Raw genomic sequence first — 23,923 nt, forward strand, 5'->3', positions numbered from 1 at the left:
CAGGGCCTCTTGGGCCAGAATGGTATGACAGCTAAGAGTATTACTTTCTCTCGACAAAGTCTCAGTAAAAGTTTGTGAATTATCGGTATTGGAGGGAAGACGTACGCTATCTGGAACTCCCATGGTGCTAACAAGGCATCTGTTGCAATCGCCATTGTTGATTGATATCGGGATATGAATCTGCGACATTTGCTGTTCTTCCCTGTCGCCATCAAGTCTACTTGGGGAGTTCCTAGCCGTTTGCATATCGCCTGAAATACTTCCTCGTTCAAAGACCACTCGTTGTTGTCGACTGATGACCGGCTCAGGAAATCCGCTGTTGTGTTCTCCTTGCCTGGTATATAAATTGCTGATAGGCTCCTGAAGCTGTTCTCCGCTAACTTGAAGATCGGAGCCACCTCCTCTAATAGTGTCCTTGATCGAGTCCCTCCTTGCTTCTTTACGTAAGCCACTGCCGTTCGATTGTCCATCTGCAGTATGACATGTTCGCCTATCAGTAGGTTGTGGAAGACAGATAATGCTTGATAAGCTGCTCTTATCTCCAGTCTGTTGGCCGGAAGTGTACTTCCTTGTCTCTTCCACAGACCTTGTACATGCTGTTGGTGAAGGCATGCTCCCCAGCCTCTCTGGCTGGCATCTGTTGTAACTATGATCCCTAAGGGCTGTTGGATGTCTAGAGGCACGGATAAGTTCTCTATCTTTGTCCACCACATTAGACTGTCTCTCATGGACTGAGTTACCACAATCGATTGTCCTGTGTACCTGCCGCTCCACTGGGTTAGGAACCCAATTTGCCATGGCCTGAAATGCCACTGTGCCCACTTGACCATGGGGATGGTTGAGGTCATTGTACCCAGTAGGCCTAGGCATTGTTTGACTGTGACAGTCGGAGAACATATCATATTCAGTGATAGTTGAACTATCCTTTGTTGCTTTTCTTGTGGCAGACTTACAGTATTGATGTTCGTCTGTATACGTGCCCCTAGATAAACTATGTCCTGTAGCGGTTCTAGCTGGCTCTTGTTGAGGTTTAATTTCCATCCGAATGTCTGTAACTGATGAATCAGAAGATCTCTGTGTTCCAGAATCAGGTTTCTGTCCTGGTGTAATAACAATAAGTCGTCCAGGTAGTGGTACAGTCGAAGGCCCTTGAGTCTCAGGAACTCCACTAATGATAATACCACCTTTGTAAATGTCCTCGGTGCTGTGCAGATTCCAAATGGTAGGGACCGGAACTGCAACTGTAAGTCTCCTATCGAGAACCTTAGGTACTTCTGGTAGTCTGGGTGTATAGGTATATGAAGATATGCGTCTTCTAGATCTATCGACACTGCCCAATCTCCTGGTCTTATCACTTGTAGAATTGTGCGTAACGTCTCCATTTTGAAATGGTGAACTTGAATGAATGAATTTAGTTTTCTCAGATCCATGACTGGTCTTAGCTTGCCTGTTTTCTTCTTCACTAGGAAAAGAGGTGAATAAACGCCCTGGCCCATCTGCCCAGGTGGGACTGCACACACAGCTTTTTTCATAATCAATTCCTGAACATACTGTAGTAGTATAGCTCTTTTCTCCGCATTCCTTGGAATGTTGGTTGGTTTGTAGATGTCTGGTGGATGTTTCGTAAACTTCCATCGATGGCCCTGAGTAATTGTGTCTATTACCCAGTGATTCTGTATGTAACCTGTCCAGATGTTTCCAAACTCCTGTAGCCTTCCACCTACTGGGCTCATCTGGACGGACTGCCCATCAAAAAGGCTTTGTTTGCGTAGCTGGCTGAGAGGTTTTCTTCTGTTTGTTCAACCGCAGTAACGAAGACTGAGAGCTCTGCCAGTTTTGTCTGTAATTTCTGAACGGACGTGTGTTCACTTTGTTCTTGTATCTATTCTGGAAAGTGCTTCTTTGGTAATTTGACCTTCGCGGAATGCGATCTTGTGGAATCATTCCGGATTTTCCTCCGGTGACACGGCGTATTGCTGTGTCCATCTCATCGCCAAAGAGATTCTTGCCGTCGTAAGGTATTCTGCACCAATCTTTTTTGGAATTGGCGTCTGCCGACCAGTTCTTTAGCCATAGTGCTCTTTTTGCTATTACTGAATGTAGCATCGCCCTGGCTGAACACCTTAATATGTCTACTGCGGCTTCCCCCATGAAGTCTGCCGTGAGTTTTATATCATCCAGAGCAGCGATTATGGTTTCTCTGTCTGCGTCAGATCGTAAGGCTTCTTCTATATTGTCTATCCATACTTTTAGGGCTTCAGAAATCGATGTTAGAGCGATTGCTGGTTTGCATGCTCCTCCTGACGATGTGTATGACTTTTTGAACTCTGCGTCCATTCTACGATCTAGTGGATCCTTGAATGATACCGCGTCATCTCTTGGCAGAGTTATGTGCTTCGCCAGACCTACCACCGAGGCATCCACCTTAGGGGGTTCGTCCAACGAGGTGAGCTTATTTTCCTCCATTGGGTAAAGTTTACCTAATTTATTCGACAAGACGGTCTTCTTTTCCGTTTTTTTCCACTCGTCCACCTGACCTGATGGATTGCCTCAATGAGAGGAAACGGTTTAGACGTTTTCTTTAAATGTGTGTAGTATTCTTTTTGATTTGCTGAAGTAGATGGCTGCGGCTCTTCCTCCTGCCACTGTAAGGCTTCTCTTACTGATGCAATAAAGGGTTGTACTAGGCTAAAGTTGATTTCAACTTCTGGTTGGTCTGTTTCCCCTTCCTGTGATTGAGGCTGATCGTTCTCCGGTACTGTACTTTCAGCAGGTGGAGCTTGTGAATGAGGTAGAGAAGCAATATATTGAGCCATTGACTCCTGTACAGCTTCTTTGATCAATAGAGCCACGTCCTTAGGCTCTTCTCTGTCTCTTGACATTGAGCTGAAGCAGGAATGGCAGACTTTCTTGCCAGATATAACCATATCACCACAAGCCCAGCATCCTCATCCTGATGGCCTGTGATAATATCGGTCTCGACTTGAAGATCTGCTGTGGCGTCTCCTTCTATGAGATGATCGTCTGCGAGATCGTGATCTGCTACGAGATCGATCTCTGCTTGATCTTCGTCTGGATCGGGATCTTGACTTAGATCTCTCTCTTGGGGCAACCGTCTTCCCCACGGATACTGCCCAGGACGGACCAGGTTGCTGCACCAGCAGTTCCTCCGGCAGGCTGCAACGATGTAATAGTAGACAGTCAGTCTAGCACTCTTTTCCTGTAGGGCATAAAAACTTACCTGATAAATGATTCTAGCTTCTTACCTAATAACCTGTAACTGATCGATATGATCCTGCAGATCCTGTTCCATAATTACAGCACCTGCTGTAATAGAAGAAGAAAGAAATAATATAAGTCTAATATAATAAATAAAACGATTCTTTGCCTCCAAAAGAGCCTACCTACCAATGCTAGAAGGTAAATGGAATTGCCTCCGTTATGCTGCAGCACGACCTGCCTCTTCTGTAAAGCAGAGACAGACTGGCAACAGAGCTACGCTTTGCTCTGCTCAAATAGCCCTCCTCCGCCCTCTAACCAATCAGGAGCGAGGGCCAGAGAGGCTGCAGCGACCAATGAGCTGCCTAGAATAGCAGGAAGGGGCGGAACGGAAAACCGGAAATGATGTTTCCGCACACCCAACACGGAAGAGAGGCATGTAGCATCTACTTAATGCTGGAGCGCACGCTAAGGCGCCCGCCCGCTCTCCGCGCACAGGAACAGGCTGCAAAGGCGACATTTAGCCACAGAAGCGGCCATACGGAGGATTTACCTCACCTGGCCTCTACCTCCAGATCAGCAATGGAGTGCCCGCTCAATAGCCATTTAGACCTTACATTGGGGCCATCATACAGGAGAGGCTGAACCTGTATGGGAAGGTAAGAAGCAGTTATTTCTCCTACTTGTTTGTAGTTCAGCATAGCAAGGTCCTGTAGGATCGGTGATGCAGAGGACGAAAAAAAGACTAAGGGGGGGGAGTCTTGGGAGAAATTTATAGGTAGGGTCCTGTGGGGTCAAGTGGGCGGGGACTTAACCCGACTGTGCTGCCATGGAAACATATGGAAAAACGCAATGGGGGCAAACATATCAGTACAAAAACGCAATGGGGGCAAACATGTCAGTACAAAAACGCAATGGGGGCAAACGTGCCAGCACAAATTAAATGCAATGGGGGCAAACATGTCAGCACAAATTAAACGCAATGGGGGCAAACATGTCAGCACAAATACGCAATGGGGGCAAACATGTCAGCACAAATACGCAATGGGGGCAAACATTTCAGCACAAATACGCATTTGGGGCAAACATGTCAGCACAAAAACGCAATGGGGGCAAACATGTCAGCACAAATACGCAATGGGGGCAAACATGTCAGCACAAATACGCAATGGGGGCAAACATGTCACCACAAATATACGCAATGGGGGCAAACATGTCAGCACAAATACACAATGGGGGCAAACATGTCAGCACAAATACGCAATGGGGGCACATTTCACCTGGAAAAAAAAAGCATGTACTCACCTGACATAAGACAGGTCCCCTCACGCAGCCAGCCTCTGGTGTGTGCAGCTCCTCCGGACGATCCTCCTTCAATCTCCCGCTCTCCTCTCACAGGCAGTGCGGGGCTACGGCAAGATGGCGTCCGGAGGCGGAGCCCTGTACTGGAGACACAGTCGGGGAATGAACTAGCACAGCGTCTATGAGACGCTGCGGCTAGTTCATGTACGGTGACCAGAGTCCCGAGGCCGGGACGTCCCGCTGCTGAAAGCGGGACGTTTCCCGGGACCTCATGCAGCCTGGGACAGCGCCCCCCGAGGGCGGGACGCGTCCCGGGTAAAGCGGGACGTATGGTCACCGTAATTAACAGTGTAAGAATGGCAGAAACAGGTGACGCTGCGGCTAGTTCATGTACGGTGACCAGAGTCCCGAGGCCGGGACGTCCCGCTGCTGAAAGTGGGACGTTTCCCGGGACCTCATGCAGCCTGGGACAGCGCCCCCCGAAGGCGGGACGCGTCCCGGGTAAAGCGGGACGTAAGGTCACCGTAATTAACAGTGTAAGAATGGCAGAAACAGGTGAATTTTGATTGGCTGTTGTAGGCTCCACCCACTTTCCTGAATATTAATCCCAGTCACCCAGTGACCAACTGTGCAAAGTTTAAGAACCCTGCCCAGGGCCGGCCCGCCCATGAGGCGGGGTGAAACCTTTGCCTCAGGCGGCACTTCTGGGGGGGTGGCACCCACCCGTCCGTGGGTGTGGGGGGCCGCCCGAGCTGGAGGGGATGGCGGGCAGGAAGGGGGTATTGGGCCTAGCGGCGGGGAGGGGGGTCGGACTCAGGGGGGGGGGGCTCCCTCGCCTGGGTCCCCCGTCCTCCGCTCCCCTCCAGCTTTAAACAGTTACGTCGCTGGCTGCAGCTATAAGAGGCAACGGGCGGGGATCACTCACCTCTTCCTCGTTCGAGCGCGCGCTCCACTGACGTCACTTCCTGCGGCGTAGCAGGAAGTGACTTCAGTGGAGCGCACGCTGGAACGAGGAAGAGGTGAGTGATCCCTGCCCGTTGCCTCTTATAGCTGCAGCCAGCTGTTTAAAGCTGGAGGGGAGCGGAGGACGGGGACCCAGGCGAGGGCAGGGCCATATCTCTTAAGAGGCACCCGTGGGCCTGTGCCATGGTCGGGCCCTCTGGGGTGGGGGCGGCCACCTATTGGCTGTTATTTTATTATAATTTTTTTATTTTATTATTATTTTTTTTACATCTTTTATTTTTATGTTTTCAATATGTGCAGCTTTGGGGGGAGGGGGGGAGCGGCAGAGAGCATGCACACACACAATCAGAGTAACTCGCTCCCCCCTCCAGAATTATGCAGAGTGGAAGTGGCTGGCAGGGGAATTTACCATATTACTTGCCTGATACACAGTAGAGATGGGAAGTTCGGATCTTTTCAATGATCCGGATGATTCGAATCGGATCATTGAAAAGATCCGGATCTTTGATCCGAATCTCGGATCATTTTACTACCGAAGCATTCGGGGGTTGAAATGACTAGCAGGGCAGGAGAAGGAGAGGGGGGTGGACACACAGAGAAGGGGAGAAGATGCACAGAGGGCAGGGAGTGGACAGAGAAGGGAGGAGGGACGAGCAGAGAGCAGAAATGTTTGCTTGCACACAATACCCACATGCTGCAATCATTATGCTTTACATATATTTCACCTATATGCTCATCTGTATACCTGAATGGAAACGTCGCACAGTGAAAGAAAGCATTCCCCAAAGATAAGTGCAGCTGTTTAGTGCCGAGTGCAGGAGGATCATATTACGCTGCAATCACTGTGCCTGCAAAGTTACTGAGCTGAGCGGAGCCAAAAGCTTCCCATGTGATCACTGTGCACAACTACGGAACAGACAGCCTATAATGGGCAGTACATTATAGCCAGTATGTGTGCTCTACACATATCTGGCAGTGGCACCCATGTCCCCTCTCTCTCATCTACCTGTCTCCCTGCAAGGCTGCCTCCCATACAACAGAGCGATCCATCTCAGCTCTGCTTCCAGGACCCCGCTGCCCGCTGAGAGGGGGCGTGTCACTCATGGCCCCGCCCCTTTTGCGATCCGAATCACTCATTTTGATGATTCGGATGATTCGACTCACAAAATAGATTCGGATCAAAGATCCGATTCGTTCATGATCCGGACAACACTAATACACAGCCCTTCCAGCTAGGAGTCAGTGAGCTTCTAGTGATTCTTTTCAATGAATCGATTCATTTCATTCAATCCATTGAAAAGAACCGGATCATGAAGGAATCATTTGAGTCATGTCATTGGGGAGAGTGTGGCTAGCAGCAGCTACTGTAGTTGCTAGTCACACCACTCCCCTGCTAATTGGAATTTGGCCCAGACATCAGGAAGGAATCATTTCAAAGAAGTGCACTGAACTCTGCAGTGGAGAGATGTGCGGAGCAGCCACATGCTATCTGTCTCCCCTGTGTTTACTGCTGACCATGTGCTGGCTGCTGATACCCATGGACTATAGCAGACTGCCAGCCAGAGCCCAGGAGCTCCCGAATAACACTGTCCAGATGATGTCCCATGCTGCTGCCCAGGAGAGAGACCACCCTGGTGAGTGTCTTTGGGGATGGGAGCTTCTGTCATCTGGTGCCATTTGAGCACACTCACTGTGAAGGTAAACATGATCCAGCAATGTGGGTTTCATGTCTATATGGCCAGTTGGGCCTGTTACACTGAACAGGTACATGTATTAACATTGTCCCCATGCCTGCCTGTGTAGGGAGAGGGTGGTGGGGCACTACAGGGCCCAGCATGGCCTGTCTGCATCTATGTGTGGGGAGAGGTTGGTGGGGCACTACAGGGCCCAGCATGGTGTGTGGGGAGAGGTTGGTGGGGCACTACAGGGCCCAGCATGGAGTGTGTGTGTGTGTGTGTGTGTGTGTGTGTGTGTGTGTGTGTGTCGAGGTTGGTGGGGCACTACAGGGCCCAGCATGGTGTGTGTGTGTGTGTGTGTAGAGGTTGGTGGGGCACTACAGGGCCCAGCATGGGGTGTGTGTGTGTGTGTGTGTAGAGGTTGGTGGGGCACTACAGGGCCCAGCATGGTGTGTGTGTGTGTGTGTGTGTGTGTGTGTGTGTGTGTGTGTGTGTGTGTGTGTGTAGAGGTTGGTGGGGCACTACAGGGCCCAGCATGGTGTGTGTGTGTGTGTGTGTGTGTGTAGAGGTTGGTGGGGCACTACAGGGCCCAGCATGGTGTGTGTGTGTGTGTGTGTGTGTGTGTGTGTAGAGGTTGGTGGGGCACTACAGGGCCCAGCATGGTGTGTGTGTGTGTAGAGGTTGGTGGGGCACTACAGGGCCCAGCATGGTGTGTGTGTGTGTAGAGGTTGGTGGGGCACTACAGGGCCCAGCATGGGGTGTGTGTGTGTGTAGAGGTTGGTGGGGCACTACAGGGCCCAGCATGGTGTGTGTGTGTGTGTAGAGGTTGGTGGGGCACTACAGGGCCCAGCATGGTGTGTGTGTGTGTAGAGGTTGGTGGGGCACTACAGGGCCCAGCATGGTGTGTGTGTGTATGTGTAGAGGTTGGTGGGGCACTACAGGGCCCAGCATGGTGTGTGTGTAGAGGTTGGTGGGGCACTACAGGGCCCAGCATGGTGTGTGTGTAGAGGTTGGTGGGGCACTACAGGGCCCAGCATGGTGTGTGTGTATAGAGGTTGGTGGGGCACTACAGTGCCCAGCATGGTGTGTGTGTGTGTGTAGAGGTTGGTGGTGCACTACAGGGCCCAGCATGGTGTGTGTGTGTGTGTGTGTAGAGGTTGGTGGTGCACTACAGGGCCCAGCATGGTGTGTGTGTGTGTGTAGAGGTTGGTGGTGCACTACAGTGCCCAGCATGGTGTGTGTGTGTGTGTGTGTGTGTGTGTGTGTGTGTGTGTGCGTGTGTGCGTGTGTGTAGATGTAGGGAGAGGGTGGTGGGGCACTACAGGGCCCAGCATGGCCTGTCTGCATCTATGTGTGGGGAGAGGTTGGTGGGGCACTACAGGGCCCAGCATGGTGTGTGGGGAGAGGTTGGTGGGGCACTACAGGGCCCAGCATGGAGTGAGTGTGTGTGTGTGTGTGTGTGTGTGTGTGTGTAGGTTGGTGGGGCACTACAGGGCTCAGCATGGTGTGTGTGTGTGTATAGAGGTTGGTGGTGCACTACAGGGCCCAGCATGGTGTGTGTGTGTGTGTGTGTGTGTGTGTGTGTGTGTAGAGGTTGGTGGGGCACTACAGGGCCCAGCATGGTGTGTGTGTGTGTGTGTAGAGGTTGGTGGGGCACTACAGGGCCCAGCATGGGATGTGTGTGTGTGTAGAGGTTGGTGGGGCACTACAGGGCCCAGCATGGTGTGTGTGTAGAGGTTGGTGGGGCACTACAGGGCCCAGCATGGTGTGTGTGTGTGTGTGTGTAGAGGTTGGTGGGGCACTACAGGGCTCAGCATGGTGTGTGTGTAGAGGTTGGTGGGGCACTACAGGGCTCAGCATGGTGTGTGTGTAGAGGTTGGTGGGGCACTACAGGGCCCAGCATGGTGTGTGTGTATAGAGGTTGGTGGTGCACTACAGGGCCCAGCATGGTGTGTGTGTGTCTGTGTGTGTGTGTATAGAGGTTGGTGGGGCACTACAGGGCCCAGCATGGTGTGTGTGTGTAGAGGTTGGTGGTGCACTACAGTGCCCAGCATTGTGTGTGTGTGTGTGTGTGTGTGTGTGTGTGTGTGTGTGTGTGTGTAGAGGTTGGTGGTGCACTACAGTGCCCAGCATGGTGTGTGTGTGTGTGTGTGTGTGTAGATGTTGGTGGGGCACTACAGGGCCCAGCATGGTGTGTGTGTGTGTGGGTGGGTGGAGGTTGGTGGGGCACTACAGGGCCCAGCATGGTGTGTGTGTGTGTGTAGAGGTTGGTGGGGCACTACAGGGCCCAGCATGGTGTGTGTGTGTGTGTGCGTGTGTGTAGATGTAGGGAGAGGGTGGTGGGGCACTACAGGGCCCAGCATGGCCTGTCTGCATCTATGTGTGGGGAGAGGTTGGTGGGGCACTACAGGGCCCAGCATGGTGTGTGGGGAGAGGTTGGTGGGGCACTACAGGGCCCAGCATGGAGTGAGTGTGTGTGTGTGTGTGTGTGTGTAGGTTGGTGGGGCACTACAGGGCTCAGCATGGTGTGTGTGTGTGTATAGAGGTTGGTGGTGCACTACAGGGCCCAGCATGGTGTGTGTGTGTGTGTGTGTGTGTGTGTGTAGAGGTTGGTGGGGCACTACAGGGCCCAGCATGGTGTGTGTGTGTGTGTGTAGAGGTTGGTGGGGCACTACAGGGCCCAGCATGGGATGTGTGTGTGTGTAGAGGTTGGTGGGGCACTACAGGGCCCAGCATGGTGTGTGTGTAGAGGTTGGTGGGGCACTACAGGGCCCAGCATGGTGTGTGTGTGTGTGTGTGTAGAGGTTGGTGGGGCACTACAGGGCTCAGCATGGTGTGTGTGTAGAGGTTGGTGGGGCACTACAGGGCTCAGCATGGTGTGTGTGTAGAGGTTGGTGGGGCACTACAGGGCCCAGCATGGTGTGTGTGTATAGAGGTTGGTGGTGCACTACAGGGCCCAGCATGGTGTGTGTGTGTGTGTGTGTGTGTGTATAGAGGTTGGTGGGGCACTACAGGGCCCAGCATGGTGTGTGTGTGTAGAGGTTGGTGGTGCACTACAGTGCCCAGCATTGTGTGTGTGTGTGTGTGTGTGTGTGTGTGTGTGTGTAGAGGTTGGTGGTGCACTACAGTGCCCAGCATGGTGTGTGTGTGTGTGTGTGTGTGTAGATGTTGGTGGGGCACTACAGGGCCCAGCATGGTGTGTGTGTGTGTGGGTGGGTGGAGGTTGGTGGGGCACTACAGGGCCCAGCATGGTGTGTGTGTGTGTGTAGAGGTTGGTGGGGCACTACAGGGCCCAGCATGGTGTGTGTGTGTGTGTGCGTGTGTGTAGATGTAGGGAGAGGGTGGTGGGGCACTACAGGGCCCAGCATGGCCTGTCTGCATCTATGTGTGGGGAGAGGTTGGTGGGGCACTACAGGGCCCAGCATGGTGTGTGGGGAGAGGTTGGTGGGGCACTACAGGGCCCAGCATGGAGTGAGTGTGTGTGTGTGTGTGTGTGTGTGTGTGTAGGTTGGTGGGGCACTACAGGGCTCAGCATGGTGTGTGTGTGTGTGTGTGTGTGTGTGTGTGTGTGTAGAGGTTGGTGGGGCACTACAGGGCCCAGCATGGTGTGTGTGTGTGTGTGTAGAGGTTGGTGGGGCACTACAGGGCCCAGCATGGGATGTGTGTGTGTGTAGAGGTTGGTGGGGCACTACAGGGCCCAGCATGGTGTGTGTGTAGAGGTTGGTGGGGCACTACAGGGCCCAGCATGGTGTGTGTGTGTGTGTGTTTAGAGGTTGGTGGGGCACTACAGGGCTCAGCATGGTGTGTGTGTAGAGGTTGGTGGGGCACTACAGGGCTCAGCATGGTGTGTGTGTAGAGGTTGGTGGGGCACTACAGGGCCCAGCATGGTGTGTGTGTATAGAGGTTGGTGGTGCACTACAGGGCCCAGCATGGTGTGTGTGTGTGTGTGTGTATAGAGGTTGGTGGGGCACTACAGGGCCCAGCATGGTGTGTGTGTGTAGAGGTTGGTGGTGCACTACAGTGCCCAGCATTGTGTGTGTGTGTGTGTGTGTGTGTGTGTGTGTGTGTGTCTGTGTGTGTAGAGGTTGGTGGTGCACTACAGTGCCCAGCATGGTGTGTGTGTGTGTGTGTGTGTAGATGTTGGTGGGGCACTACAGGGCCCAGCATGGTGTGTGTGTGTGTGGGTGGGTGGAGGTTGGTGGGGCACTACAGGGCCCAGCATGGTGTGTGTGTGTGTGTAGAGGTTGGTGGTGCACTACAGTGCCCAGCATGGTGTGTGTGTGTGTGTGTGTGTGTAGAGGTTGGTGGGGCACTACAGGGCCCAGCATGGTGTGTGTGTGTCGAGGTTGGTGGGGCACTACAGGGCCCAGCATGGTGTGTGTGTGTGTAGAGGTTGGTGGGGCACTACAGTGCCCAGCATGGAGTGTATGTGTAGAGGTTGGTGGGGCACTACAGGGCCCAGCATGGTGTGTGTGTGTGTGTGTGTGTGTGTGTAGAGGTTGGTTGGGCACTACAGGGCCCAGCATGGTGTGTGTGTGTGTGTAGAGGTTGGTGGGGCACTACAGGGCCCAGCATGGTGTGTGTGTGTGTGTGTGTGTGTGTGTGTAGAGGTTGGTGGGGCACTACAGGGCCCAGCATGGTGTGTGTGTGTGTGTGTGTAGAGGTTGGTGGGGCACTACAGGGCCCAGCATGGAGTGTGTGTGTGTATAGAGGTTGGTGGGGCACTACAGGGCCCAGCATGGTGTGTGTGTGTGTAGAGGTTGGTGGGGCACTACAGGGCCCAGCATGGTGTGTGTGTGTGTGTGTGTGTGTGTAGAGGTTGGTGGGGCACTACAGGGCCCAGCATGGTGTGTGTGTGTGTAGAGGTTGGTGGGGCACTACAGGGCCCAGCATGGTGTGTGTGTAGAGGTTGGTGGGGCACTACAGGGCCCAGCATTGTGTGTGTGTAGAGGTTGGTGGGGCACTACAGGGCCCAGCATGGTGTGTGTGTGTGTGTGTGTGTGTGTAGAGGTTGGTGGGGCACTACAGGGCCCAGCATGGTGTGTGTGTGTAGAGGTTGGTGGGGCACTACAGGGCCCAGCATTGTGTGTGTGTAGAGGTTGGTGGGGCACTACAGGGCCCAGCATGGTGTGTGTGTGTGTGTGTGTGTGTGTGTGTAGAGGTTGGTGGGGCACTACAGGGCCCAGCATGGAGTGTGTGTGTGTATAGAGGTTGGTGGTGCACTACAGTGCCCAGCATGGTGTGTGTGTGTGTGTGTCGAGGTTGGTGGGGCACTACAGGGCCCAGCATGGTGTGTGTGTGTGTAGAGGTTGGTGGGGCACTACAGTGCCCAGCATGGAGTGTGTGTGTAGAGGTTGGTGGGGCACTACAGGGCCCAGCATGGTGTGTGTGTGTGTGTGTGTGTGTGTGTGTAGAGGTTGGTTGGGCACTACAGGGCCCAGCATGGTGTGTGTGTGTGTGTAGAGGTTGGTGGGGCACTACAGGGCCCAGCATGGTGTGTGTGTGTGTGTAGAGGTTGGTGGGGCACTACAGGGCCCAGCATGGTGTGTGTGTGTGTGTGTGTGTGTGTAGAGGTTGGTGGGGCACTACAGGGCCCAGCATGGAGTGTGTGTGTGTATAGAGGTTGGTGGGGCACTACAGGGCCCAGCATGGTGTGTGTGTGTGTAGAGGTTGGTGGGGCACTACAGGGCCCAGCATGGTGTGTGTGTGTGTAGAGGTTGGTGGGGCACTACAGGGCCCAGCATGGTGTGTGTGTGTGTAGAGGTTGGTGGGGCACTACAGGGCCCAGCATGGTGTGTGTGTGTAGAGGTTGGTGGGGCACTACAGGGCCCAGCATGGTGTGTGTGTGTAGAGGTTGGTGGGGCACTACAGGGCCCAGCATTGTGTGTGTGTAGAGGTTGGTGGGGCACTACAGGGCCCAGCATGGTGTGTGTGTGTGTGTGTGTGTGTAGAGAGGTTGGTGGGGCACTACAGGGCCCAGCATTGTGTGTGTGTAGAGGTTGGTGGGGCACTACAGTGCCCAGCATGGTGTGTGTGTGTGTGTGTAGAGGTTGGTGGGGCACTACAGGGCCCAGCATGGTGTGTGTGTGTGTGTGTGTAGAGGTTGGTGGGGCACTACAGGGCCCAGCATGGAGTGTGTGTGTGTATAGAGGTTGGTGGGGCACTACAGGGCCCAGCATGGTGTGTGTGTGTGTAGAGGTTGGTGGGGCACTACAGGGCCCAGCATGGTGTGTGTGTGTGTGTGTGTAGAGGTTGGTGGGGCACTACAGGGCCCAGCATGGTGTGTGTGTGTGTGTAGAGGTTGGTGGGGCACTACAGGGCCCAGCATGGTGTGTGTGTGTAGAGGTTGGTGGGGCACTACAGGGCCCAGCATGGTGTGTGTGTGTAGAGGTTGGTGGGGCACTACAGGGCCCAGCATTGTGTGTGTGTGTGTGTGTGTGTGTGTGTAGAGAGGTTGGTGGGGCACTACAGGGCCCAGCATGGTGTGTGTGTGTGTGTAGAGAGGTTGGTGGGGCACTACAGGGCCCAGCATGGTGTGTGTGTGTGTGTAGAGGTTGGTGGGGCACTACAGGGCCCAGCATGGTGTGTGTGTGTAGAGGTTGGTGGGGCACTACAGGGCCCAGCATGGTGTGTGTGTGTCGAGGTTGGTGGGGCACTACAGGGCCCAGCATGGTGTGTGTGTGTAGAGGTTGGTGGGGCACTACAGGGCCCAGCATGGTGTGTGTGTGTAGAGGTTGGTGGGGCACTACAGGGCCCAGCATTGTGTGTGTGTAGAGGTTGGTGGGGCACTACAGGGCCCAGCATGGGGTGTGTGTGTGTGTGTGTGTGTAGAGAGGTTGGTGGGGCACTACAGGGCCCAGCATGGTGTGTGTGTGTGTGTAGAGGTTGGTGGGGCACTACAGGGCCCAGCATGGTGTGTGTGTGTGTGTAGAGGTTGGTGGGGCACTACAGGGCCCAGCATGGTGTGTGTGTGTCGAGGTTGGTGGGGCACTACAGGGCCCAGCATGGTGTGTGTGTGTGTAGAGGTTGGTGGGGCACTACAGGGCCCAGCATGGTGTGTGTGTGTGTGTGTGTGTGTGTGTGTGTGTGTGTGTAGAGGTTGGTGGGGCACTACAGGGCCCAGCATGGTGTGTGTGTGTGTGTGTGTGTGTAGAGGTTGGTGGGGCACTACAGGGCCCAGCATGGTGTGTGTGTGTGTGCGTGTGTGTGTAGAGGTTGGTGGGGCACTACAGGGCCCAGCATGGTGTGTGTGTGTGTAGAGGTTGGTGGGGCACTACAGGGCCCAGCATGGTGTGTGTGTGTGTGTGTCGAGGTTGGTGGGGCACTACAGGGCCCAGCATGGTGTGTGTGTGTAGAGGTTGGTGGGGCACTACAGTGCCCAGCATGGAGTGTGTGTGTAGAGGTTGGTGGGGCACTACAGGGCCCAGCATGGTGTGTGTGTGTGTGTGTGTGTGTGTAGAGGTTGGTGGGGCACTACAGTGCCCAGCATGGTGTGTGTGTGTAGAGGTTGGTGGGGCACTACAGTGCCCAGCATGGTGTGTGTGTGTAGAGGTTGGTGGGGCACTACAGTGCCCAGCATGGTGTGTGTGTGTAGAGGTTGGTAGGGCACTACAGTGCCCAGCATGGTGTGTGTGTGTGTGTGTGTGTGTGTGTGTGTGTAGAGGTTGGTGGGGCACTACAGGGCCCAGCATGGTGTGTGTGTGTGGAGGTTGGTGGGGCACTACAGGGCCCAGCATGGTGTGTGTGTGTATAGAGGTTGGTGGGGCACTACAGGGCCCAGCATGGTGTGTGTGTGTGTGTAGAGGTTGGTGGGGCACTACAGGGTCCAGCATGGTGTGTGTGTGTGTGTGTGTGTGTGTGTGTGTGTGTGTGTGTGTGTGTGTGTGTGTGTGTGTGTGTGGAGGTTGGTGGGGCACTACAGGGCCCAGCATGGTGTGTGTGTGTGTGTGTGTAGAGGTTGGTGGGGCACTACAGTGCCCAGCATGGTGTGTGTGTAGAGGTTGGTGGGGCACTACAGGGCCCAGCATGGTGTGTGTGTAGAGGTTGGTGGGGCACTACAGGGCCCAGCATGGTGTGTGTGTAGAGGTTGGTGGGGCACTACAGGGCCCAGCATGGTGTGTGTGTGTGTAGAGGTTGGTGGGGCACTACAGGGCCCAGCATGGTGTGTGTGTGTGTGTATAGAGGTTAGTGGGGCACTACAGGGCCCAGCATGGTGTGTGTGTGTGTGTGTACAGGTTGGTGGGGCACTACAGGGCCCAGCATGGTGTGTGTGTGTAGAGGTTGGTGGGGCACTATAGGGCCCAGCATGGTGTGTGTGTGTGTAGAGGTTGGTGGGGCACTACAGGGCCCAGCATGGTGTGTGTGTGTGTGTAGAGGTTGGTGGGGCACTACAGGGCCCAGCATGGTGTGTGTGTGTGTGTGTAGAGGTTGGTGGGGCACTACAGGGCCCAGCATGGTGTGTGTGTGTAGAGGTTGGTGGGGCACTACAGGGCCCAGCATGGTGTGTGTGTATAGAGGTTGGTGGGGCACTACAGGGCCCAGCATGGTGTGTGTGTATAGAGGTTGGTGGGGCACTACAGGGCCCAGCATGGTGTGTGTGTATAGAGGTTGGTGGGGCACTACAGGGCCCAGCATGGTGTGTGTGTGTGTTGAGGTTGGTGGGGCACTACAGGGCCCAGCATGGGGTGTGTGTGTGTGTAGAGGTTGGTGGGGCACTACAGGGCCCAGCATGGTGTGTGTGTGTGTAGAGGTTGGTGGGGCACTACAGGGCCCAGCATGGTGTGTGTGTGTGTGTAGAGGTTGGTGGGGCACTACAGGGCCCAGCATGGTGTGTGTGTGTGTAGAGGTTGGTGGGGCACTACAGGGCCCAGCATGGTGTGTGTGTGTGTATGTGTAGAGGTTGGTGGGGCACTACAGGGCCCAGCATGGTGTGTGTGTAGAGGTTGGTGGGGCACTACAGGGCCCAGCATGGTGTGTATGTATAGAGGTTGGTGGGGCACTACAGTGCCCAGCATGGTGTGTGTGTGTGTGTAGAGGTTGGTGGTGCACTACAGGGCCCAGCATGGTGTGTGTGTGTGTGTAGAGGTTGGTGGTGCACTACAGGGCCCAGCATGGTGTGTGTGTGTGTGTGTGTAGAGGTTGGTGGTGCACTACAGTGCCCAGCATGGTGTGTGTGTGTGTGTGTGTGTATGTGTGTGCGTGTGTGTAGATGTAGGGAGAGGGTGGTGGGGCACTACAGGGCCCAGCATGGCCTGTCTGCATCTATGTGTGGGGAGAGGTTGGTGGGGCACTACAGGGCCCAGCATGGTGTGTGGGGAGAGGTTGGTGGGGCACTACAGGGCCCAGCATGGTGTGTGTGTGTGTGTGTATAGAGGTTGGTGGTGCACTACAGGGCCCAGCATGGTGTGTGTGTGTGTGTGTGTGTGTGTGTGTGTGTGTGTGTGTGTGTGTAGAGGTTGGTGGGGCACTATAGGGCCCAGCATGGTGTGTGTGTAGAGGTTGGTGGGGCACTACAGGGCCCAGCATGGTGTGTGTGTGTGTGTGTGTGTGTGTGTGTGTAGAGGTTGGTGGGGCACTACAGGGCCCAGCATGGGATGTGTGTGTGTGTGTAGAGGTTGGTGGGGCACTACAGGGCCCAGCATGGTGTGTGTGTAGAGGTTGGTGGGGCACTACAGGGCCCAGCATGGTGTGTGTGTGTGTGTGTGTGTGTGTAGAGGTTGGTGGGGCACTACAGGGCTCAGCATGGTGTGTGTGTAGAGGTTGGTGGGGCACTACAGGGCTCAGCATGGTGTGTGTGTGTAGAGGTTGGTGGGGCACTACAGGGCTCAGCATGGTGTGTGTGTGTAGAGGTTGGTGGGGCACTACAGGGCCCAGCATGGTGTGTGTGTATAGAGGTTGGTGGTGCACTAGAGGGCCCAGCATGGTGTGTGTGTGTGTGTATATAGAGGTTGGTGGGGCACTACAGGGCCCAGCATGGTGTGTGTGTGTAGAGGTTGGTGGTGCACTACAGTGCCCAGCATTGTGTGTGTGTGTGTGTGTGTGTGTAGAGGTTGGTGGTGCACTACAGTGCCCAGCATGGTGTGTGTGTGTGTGTGTGTGTGTGTGTGTGTGTGTGTGTGTGTGTGTGTGTGTAGAGGTTGGTGGGGCACTACAGGGCCCAGCATGGTGTGTGTGTGTGTGTGTGTGTGTGTGTGTGTGTGTCGAGGTTGGTGGGGCACTACAGGGCCCAGCATGGTGTGTGTGTGTGTAGAGGTTGGTGGGGCACTACAGTGCCCAGCATGGAGTGTGTGTGTAGAGGTTGGTGGGGCACTACAGGGCCCAGCATGGTGTGTGTGTGTGTGTGTGTGTGTGTGTGTGTAGAGGTTGGTTGGGCACTACAGGGCCCAGCATGGTGTGTGTGTGTGTGTGTGTGTGTAGAGGTTGGTTGGGCACTACAGGGCCCAGCATGGTGTGTGTGTGTGTGTGTGTGTGTAGAGGTTGGTGGGGCACTACAGTGCCCAGCATGGTGTGTGTGTGTGTGTGTGTGTGTGTGTAGAGGTTGGTTGGGCACTACAGGGCCCAGCATGGTGTGTGTGTGTGTGTGGGTGGAGGTTGGTGGGGCACTACAGGGTCCAGCATGGTGTGTGTGTGTGTGTGTAGAGGTTGGTGGGGCACTACAGTGCCCAGCATGGTGTGTGTGTGTGTGTGTGTGTGTGTGTGTGTGTAGAGGTTGGTTGGGCACTACAGGGCCCAGCATGGTGTGTGTGTGTGTGTGGGTGGAGGTTGGTGGGGCACTACAGGGTCCAGCATGGTGTGTGTGTGTGTGTGTAGAGGTTGGTGGTGCACTACAGTGCCCAGCATGGTGTGTGTGTGTAGAGGTTGGTGGGGCACTACAGGGCCCAGCATGGTGTGTGTGTGTGTGTGTGTGTGTGTGTGTGTGTGTGTGTGTGTGTCGAGGTTGGTGGGGCACTACAGGGCCCAGCATGGTGTGTGTGTGTGTAGAGGTTGGTGGGGCACTACAGTGCCCAGCATGGAGTGTGTGTGTAGAGGTTGGTGGGGCACTACAGGGCCCAGCATGGTGTGTGTGTGTGTGTGTGTGTGTGTGTGTGTAGAGGTTGGTTGGGCACTACAGGGCCCAGCATGGTGTGTGTGTGTGTGTGTGTGTGTAGAGGTTGGTTGGGCACTACAGGGCCCAGCATGGTGTGTGTGTGTGTGTGTGTGTAGAGGTTGGTGGGGCACTACAGTGCCCAGCATGGTGTGTGTGTGTGTGTGTGTGTGTGTGTGTGTGTGTGTGTAGAGGTTGGTTGGGCACTACAGGGCCCAGCATGGTGTGTGTGTGTGTGTGTGTGTGTAGAGGTTGGTTGGGCACTACAGGGCCCAGCATGGTGTGTGTGTGTGTGTGTGTGTAGAGGTTGGTGGGGCACTACAGTGCCCAGCATGGTGTGTGTGTGTGTGTGTAGAGGTTGGTGGGGCACTACAGGGCCCAGCATGGTGTGTGCGTGTGTGTGTAGAGGTTGGTGGGGCTCTACAGGGCCCAGCATGGAGTGTGTGTGTGTATAGAGGTTGGTGGGGCACTACAGGGCCCAGCATGGTGTGTGTAGAGGTTGGTGGGGCACTACAGGGCCCAGCATGGTGTGTGTGTGTAGAGGTTGGTGGGGCACTACAGGGCCCAGCATGGTGTGTGTGTGTAGAGGTTGGTGGGGCACTACAGGGCCCAGCATTGTGTGTGTGTAGAGGTTGGTGGGGCACTACAGGGCCCAGCATGGTGTGTGTGTGTGTGTGTGTGTGTGTAGAGAGGTTGGTGGGGCACTACAGGGCCCAGCATGGTGTGTGTGTGTGTAGAGGTTGGTGGGGCACTACAGGGCCCAGCATGGTGTGTGTGTGTGTGTAGAGGTTGGTGCGGCACTACAGGGCCCAGCATGGTGTGTGTGTGTCGAGGTTGGTGGGGCACTACAGGGCCCAGCATGGTGTGTGTGTGTGTAGAGGTTGGTGGGGCACTACAGGGCCCAGCATGGTGTGTGTGTGTGTGTGTGTGTGTGTGTGTGTGTGTGTGTGTGTGTGTGTGTGTGTGTGTAGAGGTTGGTGGGGCACTACAGGGCCCAGCATGGTGTGTGTGTGCGTGTGTGTGTAGAGGTTGGTGGGGCACTACAGGGCCCAGCATGGTGTGTGTGTGTGTGTGTGTGTGTGTGTGTGTGTGTGTGTGTGTGTGTGTGTGTAGAGGTTGGTGGGGCACTACAGGGCCCAGCATGGTGTGTGTGTGTGTGTCGAGGTTGGTGGGGCACTACAGGGCCCAGCATGGTGTGTGTGTGTAGAGGTTGGTGGGGCACTACAGGGCCCAGCATGGTGTGTGTGTGTGTGTGTGTGTGTGTGTAGAGGTTGGTGGGGCACTACAGGGCCCAGCATGGTGTGTGTGTGTGTGTGTGTGTGTGTAGAGGTTGGTGGGGCACTACAGTGCCCAGCATGGTGTGTGTGTGTAGAGGTTGGTGGGGCACTACAGGGCCCAGCATGGTGTGTGTGTGTGTGTGTGTAGAGGTTGGTGGGGCACTACAGTGCCCAGCATGGTGTGTGTGTGTAGAGGTTGGTGGGGCACTACAGTGCCCAGCATGGTGTGTGTGTGTGTAGAGGTTGGTGGGGCACTACAGGGCCCAGCATGGGGTGTGTGTGTGTGTGTGTGTGTGTGTAGAGGTTGGTGGGGCACTACAGTGCCCAGCATGGTGTGTGTGTGTGTGTGTGTGTGTGTGTGTGTGTGTAGAGGTTGGTGGGGCACTACAGGGCCCAGCATGGTGTGTGTGTGTGTGTGGAGGTTGGTGGGGCACTACAGGGCCCAGCATGGTGTGTGTGTGTATAGAGGTTGGTGGGGCACTACAGGGCCCAGCATGGTGTGTGTGTGTGTGTAGAGGTTGGTGGGGCACTACAGGGTCCAGCATGGTGTGTGTGTGTGTGTGTGTGTGGAGGTTGGTGGGGCACTACAGGGCCCAGCATGGTGTGTGTGTGTGTGTGTGTGTAGAGGTTGGTGGGGCACTACAGGGCCCAGCATGGTGTGTGTGTGTGTGTGTGTGTGTAGAGGTTGGTGGGGCACTACAGTGCCCAGCATGGTGTGTGTGTAGAGGTTGGTGGGGCACTACAGTGCCCAGCATGGTGTGTGTGTAGAGGTTGGTGGGGCACTACAGGGCCCAGCATGGTGTGTGTGTAGAGGTTGGTGGGGCACTACAGGGCCCAGCATGGTGTGTGTGTAGAGGTTGGTGGGGCACTACAGGGCCCAGCATGGTGTGTGTGTGTGTAGAGGTTGGTGGGGCACTACAGGGCCCAGCATGGTGTGTGTGTGTGTAGAGGTTGGTGGGGCACTACAGGGCCCAGCATGGTGTGTGTGTATAGAGGTTAGTGGGGCACTACAGGGCCCAGCATGGTGTGTGTGTGTGTGTGTGTGTGTGTACAGGTTGGTGGGGCACTACAGGGCCCAGCATGGTGTGTGTGTGTAGAGGTTGGTGGGGCACTACAGGGCCCAGCATGGTGTGTGTGTGTGTGTGTGTAGAGGTTGGTGGGGCACTACAGTGCCCAGCATGGTGTGTGTGTGTAGAGGTTGGTGGGGCACTACAGTGCCCAGCATGGTGTGTGTGTGTGTAGAGGTTGGTGGGGCACTACAGGGCCCAGCATGGGGTGTGTGTGTGTGTGTGTGTGTGTGTGTGTGTAGAGGTTGGTGGGGCACTACAGTGCCCAGCATGGTGTGTGTGTGTGTAGAGGTTGGTGGGGCACTACAGGGCCCAGCATGGTGTGTGTGTGTGTGTGTGGAGGTTGGTGGGGCACTACAGGGCCCAGCATGGTGTGTGTGTGTATAGAGGTTGGTGGGGCACTACAGGGCCCAGCATGGTGTGTGTGTAGAGGTTGGTGGGGCACTACAGGGTCCAGCATGGTGTGTGTGTGTGTGTGTGTGTGGAGGTTGGTGGGGCACTACAGGGCCCAGCATGGTGTGTGTGTGTGTGTGTGTGTAGAGGTTGGTGGGGCACTACAGTGCCCAGCATGGTGTGTGTGTAGAGGTTGGTGGGGCACTACAGTGCCCAGCATGGTGTGTGTGTAGAGGTTGGTGGGGCACTACAGGGCCCAGCATGGTGTGTGTGTAGAGGTTGGTGGGGCACTACAGGGCCCAGCATGGTGTGTGTGTAGAGGTTGGTGGGGCACTACAGGGCCCAGCATGGTGTGTGTGTGTGTAGAGGTTGGTGGGGCACTACAGGGCCCAGCATGGTGTGTGTGTATAGAGGTTAGTGGGGCACTACAGGGCCCAGCATGGTGTGTGTGTGTGTGTGTGTGTACAGGTTGGTGGGGCACTACAGGGCCCAGCATGGTGTGTGTGTGTGTAGAGGTTGGTGGGGCACTACAGGGCCCAGCATGGTGTGTGTGTGTGTAGAGGTTGGTGGGGCACTACAGGGCCCAGCATGGTGTGTGTGTATAGAGGTTAGTGGGGCACTACAGGGCCCAGCATGGTGTGTGTGTGTGTGTGTGTGTGTACAGGTTGGTGGGGCACTACAGGGCCCAGCATGGTGTGTGTGTGTAGAGGTTGGTGGGGCACTACAGGGCCCAGCATGGTGTGTGTGTGTGTAGAGGTTGGTGGGGCACTACAGGGCCCAGCATGGTGTGTGTGTGTGTGTGTGTGTGTAGAGGTTGGTGGGGCACTACAGGGCCCAGCATGGTGTGTGTGTGTAGAGGTTGGTGGGGCACTACAGGGCCCAGCATGGTGTGTGTGTATAGAGGTTGGTGGGGCACTACAGGGCCCAGCTTGGTGTGTGTGTGTAGAGGTTGGTGGGGCACTACAGGGCCCAGCATGGTGTGTGTGTATAGAGGTTGGTGGGGCACTACAGGGCCCAGCATGGTGTGTGTGTGTGTAGAGGTTGGTGGGGCACTACAGGGCCCAGCATGGTGTGTCTGTGTGTAGAGGTTGGTGGGGCACTACAGGGCCCAGCATGGGGTGTGTGTGTGTGTGTGTGTGTGTGTGTGTAGAGGTTGGTGGGGCACTACAGGGCCCAGCATGGGGTGTGTGTGTGTGTGTAGAGGTTGGTGGGGCACTACAGGGCCCAGCATGGAGTGTGTGTGTGTATAGAGGTTGGTGGGGCACTACAGGGCCCAGCATTGTGTGTGTGTGTGTGTGTGTGTAGAGGTTGGTGGGGCACTACAGGGCCCAGCATGGTGTGTGTGTGTGTAGAGGTTGGTGGGGCACTACAGGGCCCAGCATGGTGTGTGTGTGTAGAGGTTGGTGGGGCACTACAGGGCCCAGCATGGTGTGTGTGTGTGTGTGTGTGTGTGTGTGTATAGAGGTTGGTGGGGCACTACAGGGCCCAGCATGGTGTGTGTGTAGAGGTTGGTGGGGCACTACAGGGCCCAGCATGGTGTGTGTGTGTGTGTGTGTGTGTAGAGGTTGGTGGGGCACTACAGGGCCCAGCATGGTGTGTGTGTGCGTGTGTGTTTGTGTGCGTGTGTAGAGGTTGGTGGGGCACTACAGGGCCCAGCATGGTGTGTGTGTGTGTGTGTAGAGGTTGGTGGGGCACTACAGGGCCCAGCATGGTGTGTGTGTGTGTGTAGAGGTTGGTGGGGCACTACAGGGCCCAGCATGGTGTGTGTGTGTGTGTGTGTGTGTGTGTGTGTGTAGAGGTTGGTGGGGCACTACAGGGCCCAGCATGGTGTGTGTGTAGAGGTTGGTGGGGCACTACAGGGCCCAGCATGGGGTGTGTGTGTGTGTGTGTGTGTAGAGGTTGGTGGGGCACTACAGGGCCCAGCATGGTGTGTGTGTGTGTGTGTGTGTGTGTGTGTGTGTGTGTGTAGAGGTTGGTGGGGCACTACAGGGCCCAGCATGGTGTGTGTGTGCGTGTGTGTTTGTGTGCGTGTGTAGAGGTTGGTGGGGCACTACAGGGCCCAGCATGGTGTGTGTGTGTGTGTAGAGGTTGGTGGGGCACTACAGGGCCCAGCATGGTGTGTGTGTGTGTGTGTGTGTGTAGAGGTTGGTGGGGCACTACAGGGCCCAGCATGGTGTGTGTGTGTGTGTGTGTGTGTGTGTAGAGGTTGGTGGGGCACTACAGGGCCCAGCATGGGGTGTGTGTGTGTGTGTGTGTGTGTGTGTGTGTGTGTGTGTGTGTGTGTGTGTGTGTGTGTAGAGGTTGGTGGGGCACTACAGGGCCCAGCATGGTGTGTGTGTGTGTGTGTGTGTGTAGAGGTTGGTGGGGCACTACAGGGCCCAGCATGGGGTGTGTGTGTGTGTGTGTGTGTGTGTGTGTGTGTAGAGGTTGGTGGGGCACTACAGGGCCCAGCATGGTGTGTGTGTGTGTGTGTGTGTGTGTAGAGGTTGGTGGGGCACTACAGGGCCCAGCATGGTGTGTGTGTAGAGGTTGGTGGGGCACTACAGGGCCCAGCATGGTGTGTGTGTGTGTGTGTGTAGAGGTTGGTGGGGCACTACAGGGCCCAGCATGGTGTGTGTGTGTGTGTGTGTGTAGAGGTTGGTGGGGCACTACAGGGCCCAGCATGGTGTGTGTGTGTGTGTCGAGGTTGGTGGGGCACTACAGGGCCCAGCATGGTGTGTGTGTGTGTAGAGGTTGGTGGGGCACTACAGTGCCCAGCATGGAGTGTGTGTGTAGAGGTTGGTGGGGCACTACAGGGCCCAGCATGGTGTGTGTGTGTGTGTGTGTGTGTGTGTGTGTAGAGGTTGGTGGGGCACTACAGGGCCCAGCATGGTGTGTGTGTGTGTGTGTGTGTAGAGGTTGGTGGGGCACTACAGTGCCCAGCATGGTGTGTGTGTGTAGAGG

The 23,923-nt window shown here is 55.5% G+C and overlaps 1 long non-coding RNA gene across 1 annotated transcript in view; it reads left to right on the top strand.

Moving 5' to 3' along the window:
• Positions 1–6,877: 6,877 nt before the first annotated feature.
• The window catches only part of LOC137561073 (uncharacterized), a 53,600-nt gene continuing 36,554 nt past the window's right edge, over positions 6,878–23,923 (top strand). The window contains exon 1 of the long non-coding RNA XR_011029869.1: positions 6,878–7,118. This is a non-coding gene — a long non-coding RNA (uncharacterized lncRNA). The remainder of the gene's footprint in view (positions 7,119–23,923) is intronic.

Source organism: Hyperolius riggenbachi, chromosome 1 (genome assembly GCF_040937935.1).
Source record: "Hyperolius riggenbachi isolate aHypRig1 chromosome 1, aHypRig1.pri, whole genome shotgun sequence".
NCBI lineage: Eukaryota > Metazoa > Chordata > Amphibia > Anura > Hyperoliidae > Hyperolius > Hyperolius riggenbachi.